Source organism: Macrobrachium rosenbergii, chromosome 56 (assembly GCF_040412425.1).
Source record: "Macrobrachium rosenbergii isolate ZJJX-2024 chromosome 56, ASM4041242v1, whole genome shotgun sequence".
NCBI lineage: Eukaryota > Metazoa > Arthropoda > Malacostraca > Decapoda > Palaemonidae > Macrobrachium > Macrobrachium rosenbergii.
The window spans coordinates 6,727,404-6,750,000 of NC_089796.1; the positions used below are offsets into that span (position 1 = coordinate 6,727,404).

The following is a 22,597-nucleotide window of genomic DNA, read 5'->3' on the forward strand; positions in this document are numbered from 1 at the left end:
TATGGCCGTGCATGGAGGAGATATAGCCCTCCCCTACCCTTCAGCCCCCTCCCCTCTCCCCCTCCTGTCCAAACACTTGGTGTCATTTTTATTTCCGCCTCCTGGAGACTTGACCTGGCAACCGCCGGCGTCAGAGGTCACCTTTATGCAGAACTGAATACGGTTGGCGCATGGGTCTTGAAACATACAGAGTAGCACAAAAATATAAATAAAAGTATACTGTGTATGAGCGTGACATTGGACAAAGAGTCTCAGATTTTCGGAAGGTTAGGTCAGGTTAAATTAGGTTAGGTTAGGGCAGAAACCACAAATGGCAGGAAATTAGTTACAGAATCCTCCACAAAGCGATATGCTAAAGAATATGACACAGAGTACGCCATGATATATACTGGAAGTCCGATCACATTGACGGGTGAATTTAAAATCCTGTCCTCGAAGTTAGTGTTTCATCACACACACACACACACACACACACACACACACACCCGAGAGATCAGCCTGGGCGCAAATTAACAAGGACGAGAGCTATATAGCATCTCGAACTGTACCTATATTACGATAAGAAGTTTAATTATCAACGTTAATCCTGCTACAGTTATTATGGGTAATTATGCTAAACGGTATATATATATATATATATATATATATATATATATATATATATATATATATATATATATATATATATATATATATATATATATATATATATGTATGTATGTATATATATGTATATGAAGGATCAGCACACAATCACGTGTGAGACAAAAATAAGTTTCTGGCTCAAATCGGGATCGAACACAGGTCATTCAATTGAAACGCAAGGGCGCTACCAACGTACCACACAGGCCCGTGTGGTTCAGTCGGTAGCGCCCTTGCCTTTCAATTGAAAGATCTCTGTTCGATCCTGATGTGGGTCAGAAATTTAAGTTAATATATATATATATATATATATATATATATATATATATATATATATATATATATATATATATATATTTGTTTATTGTATATTTGTATGTATACGTGTGAGAGAGTGCAATGAAACTTGATTCGTTAACAGAATGATTGATGACTATTGCACTATGTATCAACATATGTAACCCCACATTTTCTGTTACGCAGCAAATAATTTAGTGCAACTTGAGCCATTGGAATTGCAAGTTCTGAATGAATGGTATCCATTTAATTGGACCTAATGACCGTATATTTTTTAAATAAATCTTTTCCAACATGGAAATCGGCTGCTTTCACTCTTCAAACATTTTTTTTGCCAGACTTCACAGTTGGGTGCAGATATATAGACGCGCGTTTCACCGTTCATTTCGATCTGTCCTCGAAATTGTTCGTGATTTTGTAAATTTTTTTATAGGGCCGTAGGACAGGGTTTGGGGATGTGAAATGGTAATATATTACAGCTAAAATTCCCTGTTTTGCTTTCTGCCACTTTCGAAGCCTGTTTTCTTTGACCTGGAATACAGTACCTTTCTCTTAATATTCGTGAATTGAAATGTTGAGCAATATTAGCAACAGTCACTCATTTAAACCAAACTTTTTATAGTTGCGAACATTGTGAAAATAATGGTAATAGTCTACCATCTTTTCTAGCGTAGGCGAAAGGTACTTGATTCTAAAGTTGAGTAAATATAATGATAAAGACTAGGTAGAACATCTTGCACGGTAATAACTCATTTTTGTTCGAAGCATTTTCATTTCAAGGGTAAAATTAAGGCAGCAACTGAAAATAGGCAAAATTTATATTTGCTCCAGATTTCATATATAATAAGAAACAAGATAATGTACCTGGCTTTTCATGGAAAAGCAATTAAAGAATAAGAAAAGGTCCCTAGTATTTCAAGAATAGGCAACATGTATTACTCCAGATTTCACAAAAGAATTAAGAAACAAGACCACGCCGCTTTTCAAGAGTCATGAAAATTTATGGTGTCGAAATTAAGTATAACAAACAAACATCATTTGCAGAATAGTCAGAATTTGGAAAGCACTGAAATTGTATTTAAAAAGACAGGTATTTTTTTTTTTTAGGAAGAACTGATATTGACTCATATTTTTTTTTAGGAAGAACCGACATTGACTCATAATTTTTTTTAGGAAGAACCTACATTGACCCAGATTTTTTGTTAGGAAGAATCGACATTGACTCAATTTTTTTAGGAAGAACCGGCATTGACTCAATTTTTTTAGGAAGAATCGACATTGACTCATAACTTTTTTTTAGGAAGAACCGACATTGACTCATAATTTTTTTTTTAGGCAGAACCGACAATGACTAAATTTTTTTTAGGGAGAACCGACATTGACTCGGAATTTTTTTTTAGGAAGAACCGACATTGACTCATAATTTTTTTTTTTTTTTGGAAGAACTGACATTGACTCATATATATATATATTTTTTAGGAAGAACGGACATTGACTCATAATTTTTTTAAGAAGAACCGACATTGACACATAATTTTTTTTAGGAAGAACCGACATTGACTCATCGATTTTTTTAGGAAGAACGGATATTGACTCATAATTTTTTTAAGGAAGAACCGACATTAACTCAACTTTTTTTAGGAAGAACGGACATTGGCTCAATTTTTTTTAGGAAGAACAGACATTGACCCACAATTTTTTTTTAGGAAGAACCGACATTGCCTCTCATAATTTATTTTAGGAAGAACCTCCATTGACTCATTTCCTTGCCATCTCACCCCTGGCAGCAACTCAGATACGAGAAATTATTGTCAGGTAATTTTTGTCGCATATTTCACGGTATTTCGTTAAATGTTTGCTAAAACTCTTGGCGTCACGCTCTGATAAGCCTCTGCCGATAAATTGTCGCAATCGTAAGCTTTTTAAATCCGTCTCTAGTTTCGAATGCGTCGTGAAATCGTGCTTGTGCTTTTATTCCCGATTTTCTTTATTGTTTTTTTTTTCAGTGTGGAAGTTATTTTGCCGTATACATGAATGTTAACTAAAATGAAGAAAAGAGCTTGAAACTGAAGAGTGCCTGAAGATATTCAGAGTGTGAATGACGGGAATATTAAGTACAAAATAAGGAAAAGACTACGAAATAGCTTGCCGTTAAGATGAAACTACTTTCGTGTAAGTCCATTTTTATTTTATTTTTTGTGTTTATACAAAGGCCTACAGGACAAGCAACTAAAATACCTTTATTGATATCAGTATTTAATGCTCAAGTACCATTGTTCCGAAAGCTCTTTGCTTAGGGAATTCATCCTTGGCTCTCTCTCTCTCTCTCTCTCTCTCTCTCTCTCTCTCTCTCTCTCTCTGTGTGTGTGTGTGTGTGTGTGTGTTGATGGTTTCACGCGTGTTGACGATATTGGTAATTTTTTTATTAATTTAATAATTTTGAGCAGTTTGTGCATAACCGTAATGGACAAATACCTTTGTGTATCCTGTGCTATTAGCATTTGTTTCTCAAGTGTAATGTGATACACACACACACACACATATATATATATATATATATATATATATATATATATATATATATATATATGTATATATATATATGTGTGTATATATATATATATATATATATATATATATATATATATATATATATATATATATATATATATATATATATATATATATATATATATATATATATATATATATATATATATATATTTTCCATTTCCATATTAATATTACATATTTATTTTTGATTCCATAAACTGGCGATGCCTATATTCGTCAAATGTATTCGTAAAAACTACGCCGTTTATTTTTCAAGTGACTTCTTGCAGCCGATTCACTCAGTTTTTCCCGTGATTTAAGTTTTGCACTTCAAAATATTTTTAAAAACCCGCCTCTGTTATTTTTCAAAAGATTTCGAGAACTCCATTTTGTTTACGAATGATTTCATATCACTGGCATCGCTTTTTATTCAATTTGATTTCACAAAATTTGACTCAACATCTTTATTTTTTTCAAAATGACTCAAAAGAACTGTTTTTTGCTTGTGGTGTTTACACATTCAGATAAAACCGTCTAAGCTTAGTTTTTTTTTTTATATATAAAACTAACAAACTTACTTTTTAAAATGATTTTGCAAAACAGCTTTTCATTTTTTCCTTTAAACTGGGGCTGTCTTTATTTACAACACTGCGCTTATGTTGTCAAAAGATTCCATTGGTTTTCTCAAATGGTTTCGAAAAACTGGCTTCTTTTATTTTTAAACAACCATAAAATGAAATTTGTTTCAAGACCTACTTATAAAAGAGCCATCGAGATTGATTTTCTCATTTGGTTTCCTAATTCTGTCATCGTTTATTTTTAAATAGCCATAAAATAAAATGTTTATCAAAAGTTATAAAAGAAACATCGATTAATTTTTTTTTTAAATATAGAATTTATTTAATACGATTTCATTGAAACTGGCTTCGCTTATTTTTTAAAATAAAATTCATTTGAAGATATTTTAAGAGAAGCAACGATTATTTTTTTGTAAAAAGAAAAACATCGAAAATTTATTTTAGTTTCATTTCGAAAACGATTTCATTAAAACTGTCCTCGCTTCTTCTTTTAAAATAAAAATTGTTTCAAGATTTTATTTACTAAAACAAATTATTTTTTGCAAAAAAAAAAATAAATTCGAATCACCAACACCGTTTCATTTTGAAAACGATTTCATTAAAAATGACCTCGTTTATTCTTTTCAGATAAAATTTGTTTCCAGAATTTTATCAAAGAAACGTCGATTTTTCTGGAAAGTAAAATTTGTTTCAAGATATTTTTAGAGAAACAGCGATTATTTTTGTAAATTAATTTTTTTGCGTGATATTAAAGAGAAACATCGATAATTTTTTTTTTAAAAATCGATTTCATTCAGACTGTCCTCACTTATTCTTTTGAAATAAAACATGTTTCACAATTTTTAAAAATTTATTATTTTTTGTAACGAGTAAAAAAATACTTCGAAAATCCAAACATCATTTTATTTGGAAAACGATTCCATTTAAACTGTCCTTGGTTACCCTTTTAAAAAATGTTACAAGATTTTATTTTAAAAAATATATTTCCTTGTATAAAATAAAAAAAACGCTTGGAAAACCCAACATCGATTTATTTTAAAAACGATTCCATTAAAACTGTCCTTATTTATTCTTTTAAATTAAAGAATATTTCAAGATTTCATAGAAAAAAAAACAGTATTTCTTTGTCCAAAATAAAAAAATTAAAATCCAACATCGTTTTATTTTAGAAACGATTTAAGTCGCTTCTTCCTCCAAACGACTCTCCCTCGGCAGTCGTTTTACCTCGCTGAATTTTCCATCGCGCTTCCCGAACATTTTCGCTTGGAGCGAGAAAACGCACTTAGGCGCGTTTCATATGGCGCGAAAAACATGGCGCCAGGGGAGCCGGGCTGGTTGGCATGAGGGGAAAAGGGGAGGAAGAGGAAATATTTAGTGAAAAGGGGGAAAATAAAAGGTAGGGGTGAAATGATAGTAAAGAATAGGGGGCAGAGGAACAATGAATAAAGGGTAAATAGTTATTTTGGTGGAGGAGGGGAAAGGGAGGACTTAAGGTAGAGGGGATAGATAAGGAAATGAGAGGAAAATAAAGATAATTATCGAGAGAAAATTAGATGACAACGAGAAAGACAGAAGTTCGGGATGAGGTTAATTGAGCATTTTTCTAAACAAATTAAAAATTTTAAAAAAATGACTGTAGGATAAATGAAATAGGAATGTGAGTATGAGGAGGAATTATAAGTTGGAATGAAGGAAATGAGAAAAAATGGAAGATGAGGGGGAATAATAATGAACAAGGTGTAAAATTTTTTCATTTCCTGTTCTTAGTGTTTTAGTAGGAAAAATCCTGATTTTTGTTTATGAATTTTTTGAGATAATTTATCTTTTATTTGAGTCTCGCTTAGAAACTATAACTGACTATTCCCGAATGTGCTTTAAACTTTTACTTTATTTTTATTTACCGTTTTATCCATCCTTTCGTTGTCAGTGTTTTTAGTGTTTTGCATATGCACCTAGGGGTTAGTCCACTGTGATAGGACGCAGCCACTGAAGGGAAGTACAGTATCATGTGAGAGGACTATATATATGTGTATATATATGTATGTATATATATATATATATATATATATACATATGTACATTATAAATAAATATATATGGATATATACATTATATATATATATATATATATATATATATATATATATATATATATATATATATATATATATGGCACCAGTGCCAACACCCTTCATCATCCAGTCGTGTGCCAGGGCTCGATTTCCCCATCCACTTCAATCACCTTCCTTGGCATAAACTCACTCTCCTCTCGCGCCCTTAAAACATATTTACCCTCGTTCATTACCTCCCAAATTATTTCCCCCCATTTAACATGGTCGCCATTATCGTGTTTTCCCACTCCCCTTCCGGACAGCTGACTGAAAATTATTCCCCTGCAGTCGTGTTACGGAGACCCGTGATGTGTTTGTTTCGTGGGGAGGAGAAGGTGGTTTTGTTGTCTCTCTTCCCTGAGGGAATTTTATTTATTTATTTATTAAATCAGTATTGTCGTGGTTATTCGTTAGACTTTTCATATTTCATTCTCTCTCTCTCTCTCTCTCTCTCTCTCTCTCTCTCTCTCTCTCTCTCTCTCTCTCTCTCTCTCTTTGCTCTTTTCTGACGTACTTTTATTTATTTTTTTATTTTTGCATATTTATTATCATGGTGATTGGTTAGACTTTTCAAATTTCTCATACTCTCTCTCTCTCTCTCTCTCTCTCTCTCTCTCTCTCTCTCTCTCTCTCTCTCTCTTCTCTCTCTCTGTTGTTTTGCTCTTTATTTACTTTTATTTATTTTTTTTATTTTTGCACATTTATTATCATGGTGATTCGTTAGACTTTTCATATTTCATACCTCTCTCTCTCTGGTGATCAGTTCTCTTTTCATCTTTTCTCTTTCTCTCTCTCTCTCTCTCTCTCTCTCTCTTCTCTCTCTTTCTCTCTCTCTGATTAGTTACTTTTCATCTTTCTTTCTCTTTCTTTTGCTCTTTTCTGACGTACTTTTTTTTTAATTTTATTTTTACATATTTATTATCGTTTTGACGTACTTTTATTTATTTAATTTTATTTTTACATATTTATTATCGTGGTGATTCGTTCTAGGTTTCATATTTCTCTCTCTCTCTCTCTCTCTCTCTCTCTCTCTCTCTCTCTCTCTCTCTCTCTCTCTCAGTTGTATGGCACGACTTTTGACCAGGTTTATGCTTGTAGCCTTTACCATCGTAGTACTGACAAAATGCGTGGAAGAGAGAGAGATAGAGAGAGAGAGAGAGAGAGATGCGAATTTTTGCTTTACCCTTGAAAAACCTTAATAAACGCAAACTAAGGAGGAAGTAAAGCTTCACTTGGAGAGAGAGAGAGAGAGAGAGAGAGAGAGAGAGAGAAATGGAAGAAGATAGAATTTCTTCATTTCATGAGAATGGCGTTTTTCGCGGAGAGAGGTAAATCGTATTGTTTTTGCTCTTCGAAATAAGAGTTCTCGGATCTCGTGTTTCCTGTAATACTAGGTGCTGCTTTTAACGCTCCTTTGTTGCCATTTGCTGCTTTTATTATTTCTTATGGCTTGGTATTGTGTTTCGTTTTCGTGCGGATTCGATGGTTTTAAAAATAAGTATGTAAGGGCTTTTAACTGTTTCAGTAGTAGAGCTTTAGATACCTTTTGTGTGTGTGTATATATATAATATATATAAATATATGAAAATTATATATATGTACATATATATATATATATATATATATATATATATATATATATATATATATATATATATATATATATATATATAAAACGTGTGGACTTTAGTCTGTCTGGGTTAAACATGCAACTCTTAACCTTGCAAAAATATTTTATGGTATGCAATTCCGTTTTCTTTCAAGAACGCCAAATAATATTTTGGTTACGTTATGCAGTGCAGTGGTTTTTTTTTTACAAATGGTTTGGAGTTTTTTAATATTTAAGAGGGAGTGAGGAGGGTGCAGTCTTTGGAAAAAAAAAATTAATTTGCTCTCGGAGCATTTTCGCGGAATCTTACCCAAGGGACGAATTGGCTTTCATGAAGAATAATAACAAACTGAAGAGGACGACTTCTTCCCTTATTCCTGAAGGTGGAAAACGCTTGGAAGTTTTCCAATCGCAAGTTTATGTTGTGTGGAGAGGAGTCGTTTTTGGTCTCCAGTGCAAGAAGGAAATCGTTTTTTTTTTTTTTATTTACGTAAGACTGACGGAAATATTTGTATTCTTCCCTTTCCCAAGGAACATGATTTTGTGTCGTAACGCAAGTTTGTGTTGTGTGAAGGCTGAAGTCGTGTTTGGACTCCAGTATAAGAAGAAATCATTTTCCTATTTATTTTGTTTTTTTTTTTTTTGTTTTTTTTTCGTAAGACTGACGGAAATATTTGTATTCCTCCCTTTTCGAAAGAACATAATTTTGTGTCCTCCGTGTTCCCTCGTGTTGAAGAGACTGAGAATAGTTTTAACTTTTTGTTATATTACCCCAGACTCAAGTAAATTCATTAATTTTTGCTTTTTGCCATTTGGAAAGAAAGGATTTTTCTTTTTTTTCGGGGGGCGGGGTAATATATATATTTTTTTTTTAACTTGAGGGTCAAACGAATTTTTAAATAAATGCGCTTTTGGAAGAAAAGTTTTTTTTTTATTTTACACTTTAATTCTGGTAATTTATTATCGTTTTTCTTGACTCATTGAAATCAGTTTTGGTAATTGTCAAATGCGGGTTAAAAGATGTCATTTTTCTGTCGGTCTTTCCTTTTATTCAATGCTGTCTTTTCACCACGTAGTGGAAATGCTCACTTGTTTAAGGTACCATGCCGGAAACCAGTACCGTTTACCTATTTAGTCTTGCTTGAAAAAAACGACTCAATCTGGTACAGAATTGAGGATAAAATTGATTATCACATTGAGTCAGTCATTTTAGTGGTGTTAGCCGTAAGTATCCTGAATTTTATGTAAATGTCAAACACTAATTATAAATTCTTTTCAAGTTAGGAAGGTCATATATCATCGAAGAAAGAAATCTGAAATTGAGGTTTCATTTTAACGCTTGTGGGAGATGCGGTTAAACATCCCCCCCCCCAAAAAAAAAAAATCCTAAATTTAGGATGTTCTTATCTAATAATTAATATACAAAAATTATTACTCTTCTTTTATTTGCCATTCTGTATTCCTTTTGCTTCTGTGCTTCCTCTGGCTTGTGACGACATGCATAATTAGAGTCGATTTCTTTTGCTGCGTTTAACAAATATTTTAATCCAGATTTGTCACCAAAGGAATTTGGGAATGATATGCAATCTGGCGCGGAGGGCTACATAAATTAATAACAGCTTTCGACAGACGTTTTTAGTTGACATACTTTGACCATATGGCATCAGGAGGAAGCATTAGTCAGTTTTGTATGATATCACATCAACATAATGAGACGCGTTACACTGACTTGCAAATCAGGCTAATTGTGACTGGAATATGGATCTTTGAAGCATACTTAGCCAGTGCTCTGATGGAGCTGCTGTGTTCGGTATTCATAAACGGGTGATTTTACGTATGGAAAAATAGGTGCGTCTGATCCTGGTAATGAAGTATGCAGTAACCCAAAATTAGCTTTTGAGAAATGACCATGGAAGAAGGGTATAATAATAATAATAATAATAATAATAATAATAATAATAATAATAATAATAATAATAATAAACTTCATTAAACAGAATGGCGGTTTAATGAAGTTTATTTGAAAGAGGGTCTTCTTCCGAAATAATAATAATAATAATAATAATAATTCAGTTTTGTTTTTGTAAAGTTTTTTGATATCAGTTTAACAAAACAAATGAACAACAACAATAATGTCACAGGAACATTGGTAGCATCAGGAGCATGGATGCAAAATACGAGTATATATAAGTAACAACATTGATATGAATATTGATGATCTCGTTATATCCTTCCAAAATACTTCTGAACCACACATTCCCCCTTCTCCACATTTACTGGAAGATCTCTGTTTGGAATGATCGAGCAAGTAGTAGTAAATCATTCCAAATTTCGGAATTTGGGGGAATTTTGACTCCTTTAAATTAACTCCTAACCTACCCATTCCCTTTTCCGTATTTGCTGGAATATCCCTGTTTGGAATGATCGAGCAAGTTGTGGATCATTCCAAATTTCGCAATTTTGGGAATTTTGGGAACTGTGGACCCCTCTGTTCAGGAGAGGTAGAGGTGGTTGTTGGGGGGGAGGGGGGAGAGTGTCTCGTCCTCCAGCTAATTTCTCGCACCGTTGGCTGCATATCGATGCCCTCCTACAGAATGGCTTCTATTAGCGCCTCTCTCTCTCTCTCTCTCTCTCTCTCTCTCTCTCTCTCTCTCTCTCTCTCTCTCTCCTGCGTCGTTGCTGACCTTTGTGGTCTGTTCGTGGTTGTGTTAGATGTGGTCATGGCTCGTCTTGTTTGTAAAGTTCATATAGAGTTATTTCCTTCATTTTGAAGTAGTAGTGTAGATTTCATTCACAAAATTTTGTTTAACGGTATGCTGATTCATTCACTGCTATGTCCATTCAGTTATGTTTGTGTTCTGTGGATTTTATTCAGTAGTATGTCACTTGAGCAGATTTCATGGACCAGTGTTTGCGTGTGAGTGAGTGCACTGTATGTGCGTGTGTGTGTCTCGCTGAGTTCATTCACTGTTGTGCGTATTGGAAGTTCATTCATTATTGCTTCCGTTATAACGAGTACAGGATTTCTTTGCCATTGTTATTTATAACGTTACATTTGTAATTTTGCATTGGTAATGTTTATCTTTGATCGTCAAAGCTTTGATAGATAATCAGTTTTTATCTATATAAATTGACTTCAATTTGTCAAGCTCATCCAGAAATAGATGATATACTCTGTGATGTTTCTGTTCTATATGATTTATTTGCGGTTTAACCTTGCTTCAAACATATCAGTGGATTTGCTGGTCTGGAAATATTTAATGTAATTTGTAACCGCATTAACATTCATTCAGCTGAGGTTCCTAGCGCACTTGATGCTGGACAGTTGGGTCAACTAGTGGGTGGCAGCCCGGGATGTAAGCGCAGACCTTACAAATACGTACTCAGTAACATATCTTTATTCTGTATACATATGTTACTTACTTTTTTCATCTGCGCGACTTCTCCCATTAGAGTAAATAGGTCTAAAATTCTCTCTCTCTCTCTCTCTCTCTCTCTCTCTCTCTCTCTCTCTCTCTCTCTCTCTCTCTCATGCACGTGAGCAGGTTGTGTGTGTGTGTGTATATATATATATATATATATATATATATATATATATATATATATATATATATATATATATATATATATATATATATATATATGTGTGTGTGTGTGTGTGTGTGCGTGTGTATGTGTTACAGTTACACAGTCGAGAGTCAATCTCATTGCTTATCTTTTTCTAAAAGTCGAGAAGTCCCATCTGTTGGTAGCTTGATAGTGACCGTGTCAAAAAGGCTATTGGCAATGTACATCTGTACATACACTCTCTCTCTCTCTCTCTCTCTCTCTCTCTCTCTCTCTCTCTCTCTCTCTCTCTCTCTCTCTCTCAGGTCTACAGCGAAGCAAACGTTTCCCAAAATAATTTATTTAACAAAAATCTAACATAACTGGATTGGAAGAAACAAGAGATGAAATAAAATGGAATACTAAGGTTCACCAAACGATCAAACATATTACAGTCCATCATATTCAACTAATTATTCCCACAATAGGTTAAAATAAGTCAAAGTCCAGTACATTCCCAATGAGTACATGTTAACCCCTTAATCAGCGAAACATCTGAAGAAGTCAAATAAAACCCTTGTTTAATAAACTATACACAATGGTCAAATTCAAGTGAGATATATATTAAATGAAAAGAACAATCTACAGTTTTGGAAATCAAAAATGTTTCCTACCTCCAAACAACAATGTTCGCAATTCTTAATGGACAGGTCTCTTCACCAGAGACTTCTAATGATATTTGTTGTTGATCTTCGAATGACCATTTGTGTGATAATCAATCCCTTCACGCCCTGGGACTCCGCCCTCCAAAAATGCACGTACCGGAACCTGGACATTTCCGGCGAACGAACACACAAAGTCTTATTGCTAGGCAGGTATGTTCTCACGTCTCAAGAATACCTGACGTATTTAATACGTATACAATTCTCTAATTAGGATGCACGTCAGACGACAGCTAAACATTCTCTCAAGGTTCTTCCCAGAGCCTTTAGCCACACCTTTAAATAAAAAATCTACTGTGTATTATAATTCATAACATACTTGTGACCTATAAGTTTTTCCATATGTTATATAACAACAAACGTAAAAACTAAAATCGGAAGTTAGAAGTTTTTTGCCGTACCAAGTACCTAGAGGTTATGCAAGTCAAGGGCAAGGCATTTATTTTGATTAAATCTAGTCTTTACGGCTCTGGGTAAACTCCGGAGGGCTATAATATTTATCGCGTATGAATTATATCCTGCTTTCTCTGAAGCTTACGCGACTCTGGGGAAGATACATATGAAATATTTATCTTGTGCTTTACCCTTCTGGTTCTTTTTTGTTTTTTTATTCGAGTTGGCTTACATAGAAAATCGGTTTATAGCTTCCAACGCTAGTTATATTTATAAATTCAGGTTTTTAGAGATAGTAAATATATATCATCTATTTCAGTATATCATCTGTTTCTGGATGAGCTTGGCAAATTGAAGTCAATTTATACAGAAAAAAACTGATGTATCTTGCTTAAATCTGGAATGATGTGGAATAATTTTTTTATATTAAATGTCGTATTTTATGTCATATCTTGAACCAGTATCTTAAATTACGTAAGTAAATTTAGATACAGGTAAATTTCCATCATCATATTCGATAAGTCAAACCAAGATATACAGTAATCTCCTGAACATCAGTAAAGTTATGAAAAATGTTTTTCATGATATGATTTACTAGAGTTGAATATGATCTAGAACTTATATATTTCATCATAATTATCTGCAAAAATTATGAAGTGTTGTTTTAATACCTTTTAAAGAACTAAAAAACTATGGTAGACTAATTATTAAAATAGTGTGGTGAGCGCATTTTATAGAATTGTTAATTGTGACGTTTTTATTGTTAGCAATCGTGTAAATGGAGTTAACATAATCCCGTCAGCTTGTTATAGATGTCTCCAAGGGGTTGGAATTAACATGAGTGAAAACAGTAAAATAGATTCTTGTGCTATTTAGTGAAGAACAAAAGAGGAAACGCAAATAAAATATAATATTCCATTTATTCAACTTTTCAATACAGTTTGTCTGTATAATATTTAAACACCGAGGGGAGAGGATTTCCGAGAGCTTTAGATAATTCAATAGAGGGTCGCCTGGTGCTTGAAAGGTTTTAGAAGAAAATAAGAAATATAAAATAACGTTCATTTCCTTTGTATCGCTTAATGACAAAACTTGCGTATATCTCCTTCTGTCTCGAGTTCTCTCTCAAGAAAGATCTCTCGAAAGACGCTTTCCGCTTCGTGCCTGGCTCGGTTCTCGAGATCATAATCGTTCGTCGAATTCCGTAATCCCGTTCATCACAGTTCGACGACGTGCTGGAAAGCAGAATAGATTCCGGAAGTGAGAGAGAATTCCAGTAAGACGTAATTCCCGGATTAAGAGAATCCTAGCAGGACATATTCCGGGAATAAAAGAAATCCTTTCGCTTGCTCCCAAGTTCGAAAAGAATTCCCGGAAAAAGATTGAATAGAGGATTCAGTGAAATTATCTTTTCACACGCTTTTTCTCCCTTTCAGTAACAAGAAAATTTTTAAAAAGATAATATTAGATATAAGTGTAGGTGTGTGAAACGACTCTATGGTCTCTATGATTTGATCTTCAGATTTCATGGTTAGAGAATAAATGTAACAAACTGATGCGGTTTTTCCTTTCTCTGTATCCATTATTCCAAAACACTTGAGCTGAAACATTTCCTTCAAATCTGTGTAATAGAACTCATCTGGATCTGGGATCCTGAATGCTAGTTTTGTCGTCTAATAGAATTAGTATTTTCTACAGAATTGAACATACTAAGTTTCTAACCCCATAAAGTGAAACTTGACTTAGAAACATTGATGATAATAATGATGGCAAAGAATCATCTGGTTGCATTCACCTGAAACCTTTATTTTTATTAGTCTCAGTGACCTCTTAATCTGGCTGTTTCGTCACACGTTTTTGAAACATTTTCAACACAAAACTTTAAATCCTGAGGGAAGTTAGTTCAGAGGCGTGGTATCATATGTACGTTATTAACATACATGCAATACATTCCCGCTAATTGAGGACCTAAAGTGCATTCTGACCGATAATACGTTTTTGCAACAGTGTTACTGACATGTTGATAAGCTAGTCAGCTGTTTAGCTTTCAGTATTAATTCCATTGTGTTCTCATGCTAGTAGTGACATGTTATTGACAGACTAGTCAGCTCTTTAGCTTTCAATATTATTTCCATTATGTTCTCATTCTAATACTGACATGCTATTGACAAGCTAGTCAGCTGTTGAGCTTTCAATATTAATTCCATTATGTTCTCATTCTAATACTGACATGTTATTGACAAGCTAGTCAGCTGTGGAGCTTTCAATATTAATTCCATTATGTTCTCATACTGTTACTGACATGTCATTGACAAGCTAGTTAGCTGTTTAGCTTTCAATATTAATTCCATTATGTTCTCATTCTAACTGACATGTTATTGACAATGTTAGCTGTTTGACATTATGCTGACATGTTATTGACAAGCTAGTTAGCTGTTTAGCTTTCAATATTAATTCCATTATGTTCTCATTCTAATACTGACATGTTATTGACAAGCTAGTCAGCTGTTTAGCTTTCAATATTAATGCCATTATGTTCTCATTCTAATACTGACATGTTATTGACAAGCTAGTCAGCTGTTTAGCTTTCAATATTAATTCCATTATGTTCGCATTCTAATACTGACATGTTATTGACAAGCTAGTCAGCTGTTGAGCTTTCAATAGTAATTCCGTTCTCATACTATTACTGACATGTTATTTGACAAGCTAGTCAGCTGGTTAGGCTTCAATATTAATTCATTATGTTCTCATACATAACATGCGTACAGAATATGAGAACCGCTCAACAATATTGTTCTCTGTCTGTTGCAATACATGAAGTATGACAGTATGAAGATTGTGATTTCCTCAGTGTCTGTGACATTATTACCTTGAATAAGGTATTACGTTTATTTATGAACTTTCATTCATAACTTCACGTCTGTATCATATAGTAAGGTTTAGTATGATATTGGGACGTTTTGGAGTAAATTACTTGCATAAGTACTTTATTTCATTACATATTTGCGATGATAGAACTACCCTGGGAATAATTGTCCAATAGTTTCAAATAATAATAATAATAATAATAATAATAATAATAATAATAATAATAATAATAATAATAATAATAATAAAGTATAAAGACCTGAAAATAGAAATAAGAAGGATATGGGATAGGCCTATGCCAGTGGAAATTGTACTCCTAATCATAGGAACACTAGGCACGATCCCAAGATCACTGGAAAGGAACCTGGAAAAACTAGATGCCGAAGTAGCTCCAGAACTCTTGCAGAAGAGTGTGCTAAGATGCAACCCGGAACCCCACACTATAAATACCATCCAGTCGAATAGGATGACTGGAATAGACAAAATAATAATAATAATAATGTCTAAGATAATTCTGAATAAAGATTATTATATGCTTCATGTCAGTGGTCAAGAACATTATGAGAACTTCAAATAATAATAACTACTAAAGAATAATGTAACATTGTTAAAGACTCCTGGTAAATTTCGTTTTCCTTTTTATTGATATTTATTTGAGGGGAATTCAGCCCAGATATTTTCGTAAATTTTATTTATTTTTTCCACTTTTGTGTGATAATGATAGCAATGATAAAAATGTTACTATAGATGGCGGTCACCAGACTCAGTGCATAAGAATTCGACTTGACACATTTCATCTAAAGTCCATTAGTGTTTTTTCCCTTTTGTAGAAGTAGCTTCTGCACTGATATAGGTGGGGCTTTGAAGCTTTCATTCCTCTGTTATGGTTCTGTTGAGTTCCCAGATTTATCAGCAGAGCTGATAACAGTATGACTCCCACGTATTGTCCAAGAAAATAGTATTATAAAATGGACAAAATTACCTGGATGGATATTCATGGAGATTTCACTCCCTAAATAAACAGCAAAACATGTTCACGACTTGTTATTCAGGGTCGTGGGCTAAAGCATTCCATGTTGCAAGTGAATATTTCACCTGGGGGCCATGCCCCTGGATTGACACGGACTGATATGCCATCAGATTTTCTTGGCAACGGAGGAAATGTGAAATCGTTCGTTGGCTGTGATATTAACTCTCTCTCTCTCTCTCTCTCTCTCTCTCTCTCTCTCTCTCTCTCTCTCTCTCTCTCTCTCTCTCTCTCTCTCTCTCTCATATAATTACATTCATTCATATATATATATATATATATATATATTTATATATATATATATATATATATATATATATATATATATATATATATATATATATATATATATATATATATATATATATATATATATATATTTGTACATGAGAATTTTTAAAATATAATACTTAGTCTACAAGATTAAATCTAAGCAGAGACGTGGTGATAAAGCTTGCTGTTCTAGTTATTGACCATGCAACACACTGGTAAAATAAATCATATGCATTAATTCCTGTTGTTCGTTTTGCATTAACTAGCTTTAAAATGATTTACAATGAAGTAATTTAAGCAGTTAAATGTCAAATGGCATTTCATTCATTTTAAGCCTCGTATTTGTTATGATTGTTTAAAATATAAAATATGAAATGTAATGGAAGGCTTTTAAAATTACAAAGTAGTTGACGATATTTGTGATGTTAAAAAAGAGAAAGGATGAGTTTCAAAGTCCGGGAAGCAGTTGTGAAAATGAAGGATAACTGTTTCATGTGGGTAAAAAAAAAAACGAAAAACGTGTGTGAGAGAGAGAGAGAGAGCGGGTGGGGGAGAATTGTATTTGTAGGGTTGATTATCATCTCTTTAAAACAGAAAAATGCTCAAATTCCCATTTTAATTTTCCGTCGATTTTCCCGGCTTAATTTCCAAGCCATTTGCACGATCAACAGCTAATGTAATGAACGCTGGGTTTATCAGTAATGGAACTAATCAGCTGAATGGGCAGGCCAACAGAAACATTCGTCACAACTGGATTAGTTGAGGCTTAGGATTCTCGATACATTGATGAACAGTAAAATGAATATCAGCTTGAATACAATGTCCTTTGAATCGATATCTCCTTTTGATAAGGCAACTAAGAATGAAGTGGTTTATTTATATTTGTCATATATTTTTATTACATTACCGTGACATTTTATTTACACAAAAATCAAGCTACAAATGTTGTTTAATATCCAGTTCGCTCTAACTCAGAAATAATACCGGAGGTAGAGCGAATTGGATATTAAACATTTGTTGCTTAATGTTTGTGTATATATGTATATATATATATATATATATATATATATATATATATATATATATATATATATATATATATATGTGTGTGTGTGTGTGTGTGTGTGTGTGTGTGTGTGTGTGTGTGTGTGTGTGTGTGTGTGTGTAGAGGGTGAAAGTTGTTCTCTGAAATTATAGCATTAACTTTCTACATTTTGGCGTTTTTGTGGGCTCATTTTATTAGCAGGAATACTTTTTAACTGAAAAAAAAATTTCATATATATATAATATATATATATATATATATATATATATATATATATATATATATATATATATATATATATATATATATGTGTGTGTGTGTGTGTGTGTGTGTGTGTGTGTGTGTGTGTATATGTGTGTGTGTATGTATTTATGTAAATATATATACATGTGTGTGATAATATATATGCATGTATATAATGTGTGCATGCTTAAAACTTTTCTCGGTTCCTTGTCATTGACCTCTGTAGAGACTAACTGTCTTTCAGTCGAGTTTCCGTTATATCAACCAGTACAAAAAAGAGGTGGGGGTGGGTTGACCAGGTTTCATATTTAAATGATTAACTTGTTTTTCCAGTACAAACTTCCCATTTTTCCTTGTTTCTGTGTATTGAATTTATAAGAGAGAAGTAAGATGTTATTTCAAATCAGTACTTCAAGGCTGAAACAGGGACAGTTCCTCAAAGAAAGTAGTGCCTGACAGTGAAGCATAGTGTATACCATACTCTTTTATTTTTAGAGTTAATTGTTATCAGACGACATGTAATGCAGACGTTATGCCTATAATAACGTGAGTTTTACAGATTAATAATAGCTGTTACGATATTAGGTTTTGAGATTATAAAGACAAGAGGAAACGTTCAAAACTATTCTTAAATAAATAATACTAGAAAATATTATAATAGCATAACATCCTTGACGTCAAGCCGTGTATTTAATGGTAAGCTACAAAGGCTTGTTATTCACGTTAGGAAAAACTCTTTGACTAAACAAAACACGGCGTGAAAAATTTCTTGACGGTGACACAAGGCAAATCTAGCGATAAGGACCAGATAAAGGGAAGAACGGGCGAGGGTTGCAAGGTTGAATGGGATGAATGAAACGAAAGGGGAAGAGACAAAGGAACCAAAAGGAAGGACAGCGGGAGAAAGTGAATCGGAGATCCCGAGATCTCAAAGGCTTCTTCGGGAAGATTTTGAGAACGAAAGAAACTGTTAATTGTCTGAGCGGTCATGCGGATGGTGGAAAGGGAGGTGAAGATAGCTTTCAGGGACTGGCTGTTTTCTTTCCTTTTAATTAACGAGAGAGAGAGAGAGAGAGAGAGAGAGAGAGAGAGAGAGAGAGAGAGAGAGAGAGAGAGAGAGAGAGAGATAGAGGTACCTTTAAAGAAAAAAGGAAGAAATGAAAGATTTGAGCTAATGAGAGGTGCTTAGAAGGATAAGACACATGAACAATATTAAGCAGTCAGTTTTAAAACTTAAAACAGAGAGAGAGAGAGAGAGAATCTTAAAGGAGGTCATTTTCAATGAGTCTTCAAGACAAGAGAAGTGTGATATTTAAAGAATGTATGGAAAAATGAAAGATTGAATCGAGAAAGGAATGGTTTGAGCTAATGTGAGGTGCTGAAAATGATATGGCAAATGAACAATGTTAAGCACTTAATTTTAAATACTTAGAACTGAGAGAGAGAGAGAGAGAGAGAGAGAGAGAGAGAGAGAGAGAGAGAGAGAGAGAGAGAGAGAGAGAGAGAGTCTTGAAAAGTCGGCATTATAAGATTCAGTTTATGATATAGAAATGAAAAGGCTAATGTGTTACGTATTGATCAAATAGTAATCTTGAAGCATTTAGACATTTACATGAAATCATCAACTTAAAAAAATTACGAAGTCATAAATAACATACGTCAAAGTATGTCAAATCCCTCAGGTTGCCTTTTATCAAAGGTAATAGACATAAAAAAAGGATAAATGAAGGTTTACCTTTTTAGTTTCTTTGTCCGGTAATGAAAAGTAAACACCGTAATGTTATTCAAGTAATTTCTGTATTCTAATCAGGGCTTTCCCGTTCTTGAGTGTGACGCTGAAGTATTCAAATAGATAGTGCGGAAAAGATCCACAAAACTTTATATAGGTCCTTTGTATGGTGTTTTAAAACTTTGTTTTCAATCCTGAGGCTGCTTTCGAATTCCTTTGACGTCTTTGTGTAGTATTCGGAATATTTTTTTTTTTGTTTTTACCCTTTGTGCTAGTAATTAATGCCAAGTGGCCTTTTTTTGTGCTAGAAGGGGAATTCTTTTGATACGAAGTAATTGCAAGTTTTACTTTACTGTAGTGTTTTCTTTGTACTGCGAATGTGATTATTCTGCTTCTGTTTGTCAAGCTTTGAAAGTGCTTCTCCTTCTAAAATGTTAAAATAGCAGTAGCTTTCTAAGTTCAGTTTCTGTGTATGCAAGGTTATATACATGAACACCTATGTGTAAACATATTATGTATAAGCACACACACACACACACACACACACACACACACACATATATATATATATATATATATATATATATATATATATATATATATATATATATATATATATATATGTGTGTGTGTGTGTGTGTGTACGTGTTCGTCTGTGCTTGTTTGTGTACGTATGTAAATAAGTCAAAACTTTGTTATTTTAACTGCAAGAAGGTTGTAAAAGTAAAAGCATAGAAAGAACTTACAAAGATCAGTTTAACTCAAAATATGATCAACTCCTTGAAACTGTGTTTTTTTTTCAGTCAGGAAAATCCTTGCTTACTTAATAGTCTTATTTTTAGAACAACTGCTCAGTCTTTCAAATTCAGTTACGGCGGCAAAAAGTCACAGAAAAAATTGGTTTGGTCACTATATCATTAAATTAAAAATCCAAAGGGGTCTCTCTCTCTCTCTCTCTCTCTCTCTCTCTCTCTCTCTCTCTCTCTCTCTCTCTCTCCTCTCTCACTGAACAAATACACAATTTCGGTCAGTATTTTTTTTCCTATGGTAGTTCATAAATTCATTAGAAGGCCAGTTATTGTGTCAATTTTATCCATGTTTGTAATGACCCTTTGCATTGATTTCTGTCTAATTTAGGAATCGGCAATGATATTAAATTAGATATTTTATGGCTCGAAAGTACCTGGAAATTTTAAACCCTAAAATATGGTTATAATACTTTTAAGTTTTGCCGAATTTCATTGTTTCAGATACTCGTTATTTTATCAGCTGGAACTATTTAATATGAATATATAATTCCAGGCATGATTCCATATGTTATTCCAGAAAATAAGGAAATGTGAATAATGTAAAGTACATTTTTCTTTAGCTTCGTAATAACACTTCAGTTTAAATGTTATTTGCAAGAAGTACGCCTTCATATTCAGAAACAGTAGGTCAGCAGTGTCTTTATTTTTTTATTTATTTATTTATTTTTTTTTTTTTTTTTTTGCAACGGGAGAAAGTTGAAAATCTGATTCTGATATGAAAGTTGCTTGAAATGTCTTAATTAACCTCCCAGATTTGCAAAAGAAACAAATCGATTTTATCATAAGAATTGTAACTCTGCTTGTTTGTTAATTTACAGAATCACCTGCGGAAATATTACGAAACCTAACAGTTCTATATTTTACTTATATTTAGTTATTTAATTGAAAGCAGGTAGTCATAATATATAGAGGTCGCCAGCATCTCAAGTACATGGATGGACGAAATATGTAATACACTTGTTTAACAGATGTCAAATCCATTGATACTAAAACTGAAGAGGAGTCTTAGTTTTAGCGTAAGTTACAGAATATGCAGTTCGATATTTTGTGTGTAGAAGAATAATTAATGTCATATCAGGGGTAGCATTAGATAGTGAAATGTGGTTTGTATTGACCGTAGACTTTTGTAAGGCATTAGGTCTGATGCATGAATCTTTAAAGTATATAAAATAAATTTTAATAATTTTTTAGGTAATGTAAGTCGTGTGTATTCACATTTTAAAAAAAAATAAACGTTACATTATTTAAGGGTAGCTGCTTTCTTTAAATTATGTATTAAGGAATCGTCTGCTGGTAAAGTAAATGTGTGAAGAGGATCAGATTCTTTCTTTTAAAAAATGCATTAAGAGGATCTACTTCCTTTCAAAAATAAATGAATAAATAAATAAACTAACTTCCTATTTCTTCGTACAACCTTTCCCTAGAAGATATCTATTCCTTGCTCCTGTCCTTCTCTTTACTTGAATGACTCACCTCCGGCCAGTGTTACTGGAGGTTATTGGACCAGGGCTTGGCATGATGTCACTGTGGCCAAGCCATCTGATACTTATTATCAAAGCCTCTCTCTCTCTCTCTCTCTCTCTCTCTCTCTCTCTCTCTCTCTCTCTCTCTCTCTCTCTCTCTCTCTCTCTCTCTCTCTCTCTTGATATCCCCTTTGGAAAACCTTGTCATGCCTCGAGAATATCTTTTTCATCACACGGTTTTTATATCTACATTCTTTTCTTGGGAAAAATGTGTATTTCAGAGAGCTTGTATTATTTTAATTGCAATTTGCTCCATTCTTATTTTCGTGTCGTATGATTAAATTTTTATTTTTAGATTTCATCTAAAGTTTTAGATCTGTCATTAATATTTACCCTGTCTTCTTACCATTTTATTCATCAGCTTGCTGTACCTTTCAAATTACGCTGACCATAATCTAGCCAACTTTTACTCAAAATTTATCTTTCCAAATTGAACTCATAAACATCCTTCTTTAGAAGCCAGTCTTATTTACTCCGGATATGCCTACTTACCGGCAGCGCCATCCTTTTCTGTCATCTACCTTAACATTTAAATCACCTAGCACAACAAACCTCTCGACTACATATCTTGGCAAATGTATTCAATATTACACTTATAAGTGTGATACGATAGTGTATTCACCAGT

At 33.2% G+C, this 22,597-nt stretch overlaps 1 protein-coding gene across 3 annotated transcripts in view; it reads left to right on the forward strand.

Annotated features, from left to right (window-relative positions):
- Window positions 1-22,597, forward strand: part of LOC136836285 (adenylate cyclase type 2-like) — a 395,106-nt gene that overhangs the window by 191,940 nt on the left and 180,569 nt on the right. The window lies entirely within an intron of this gene.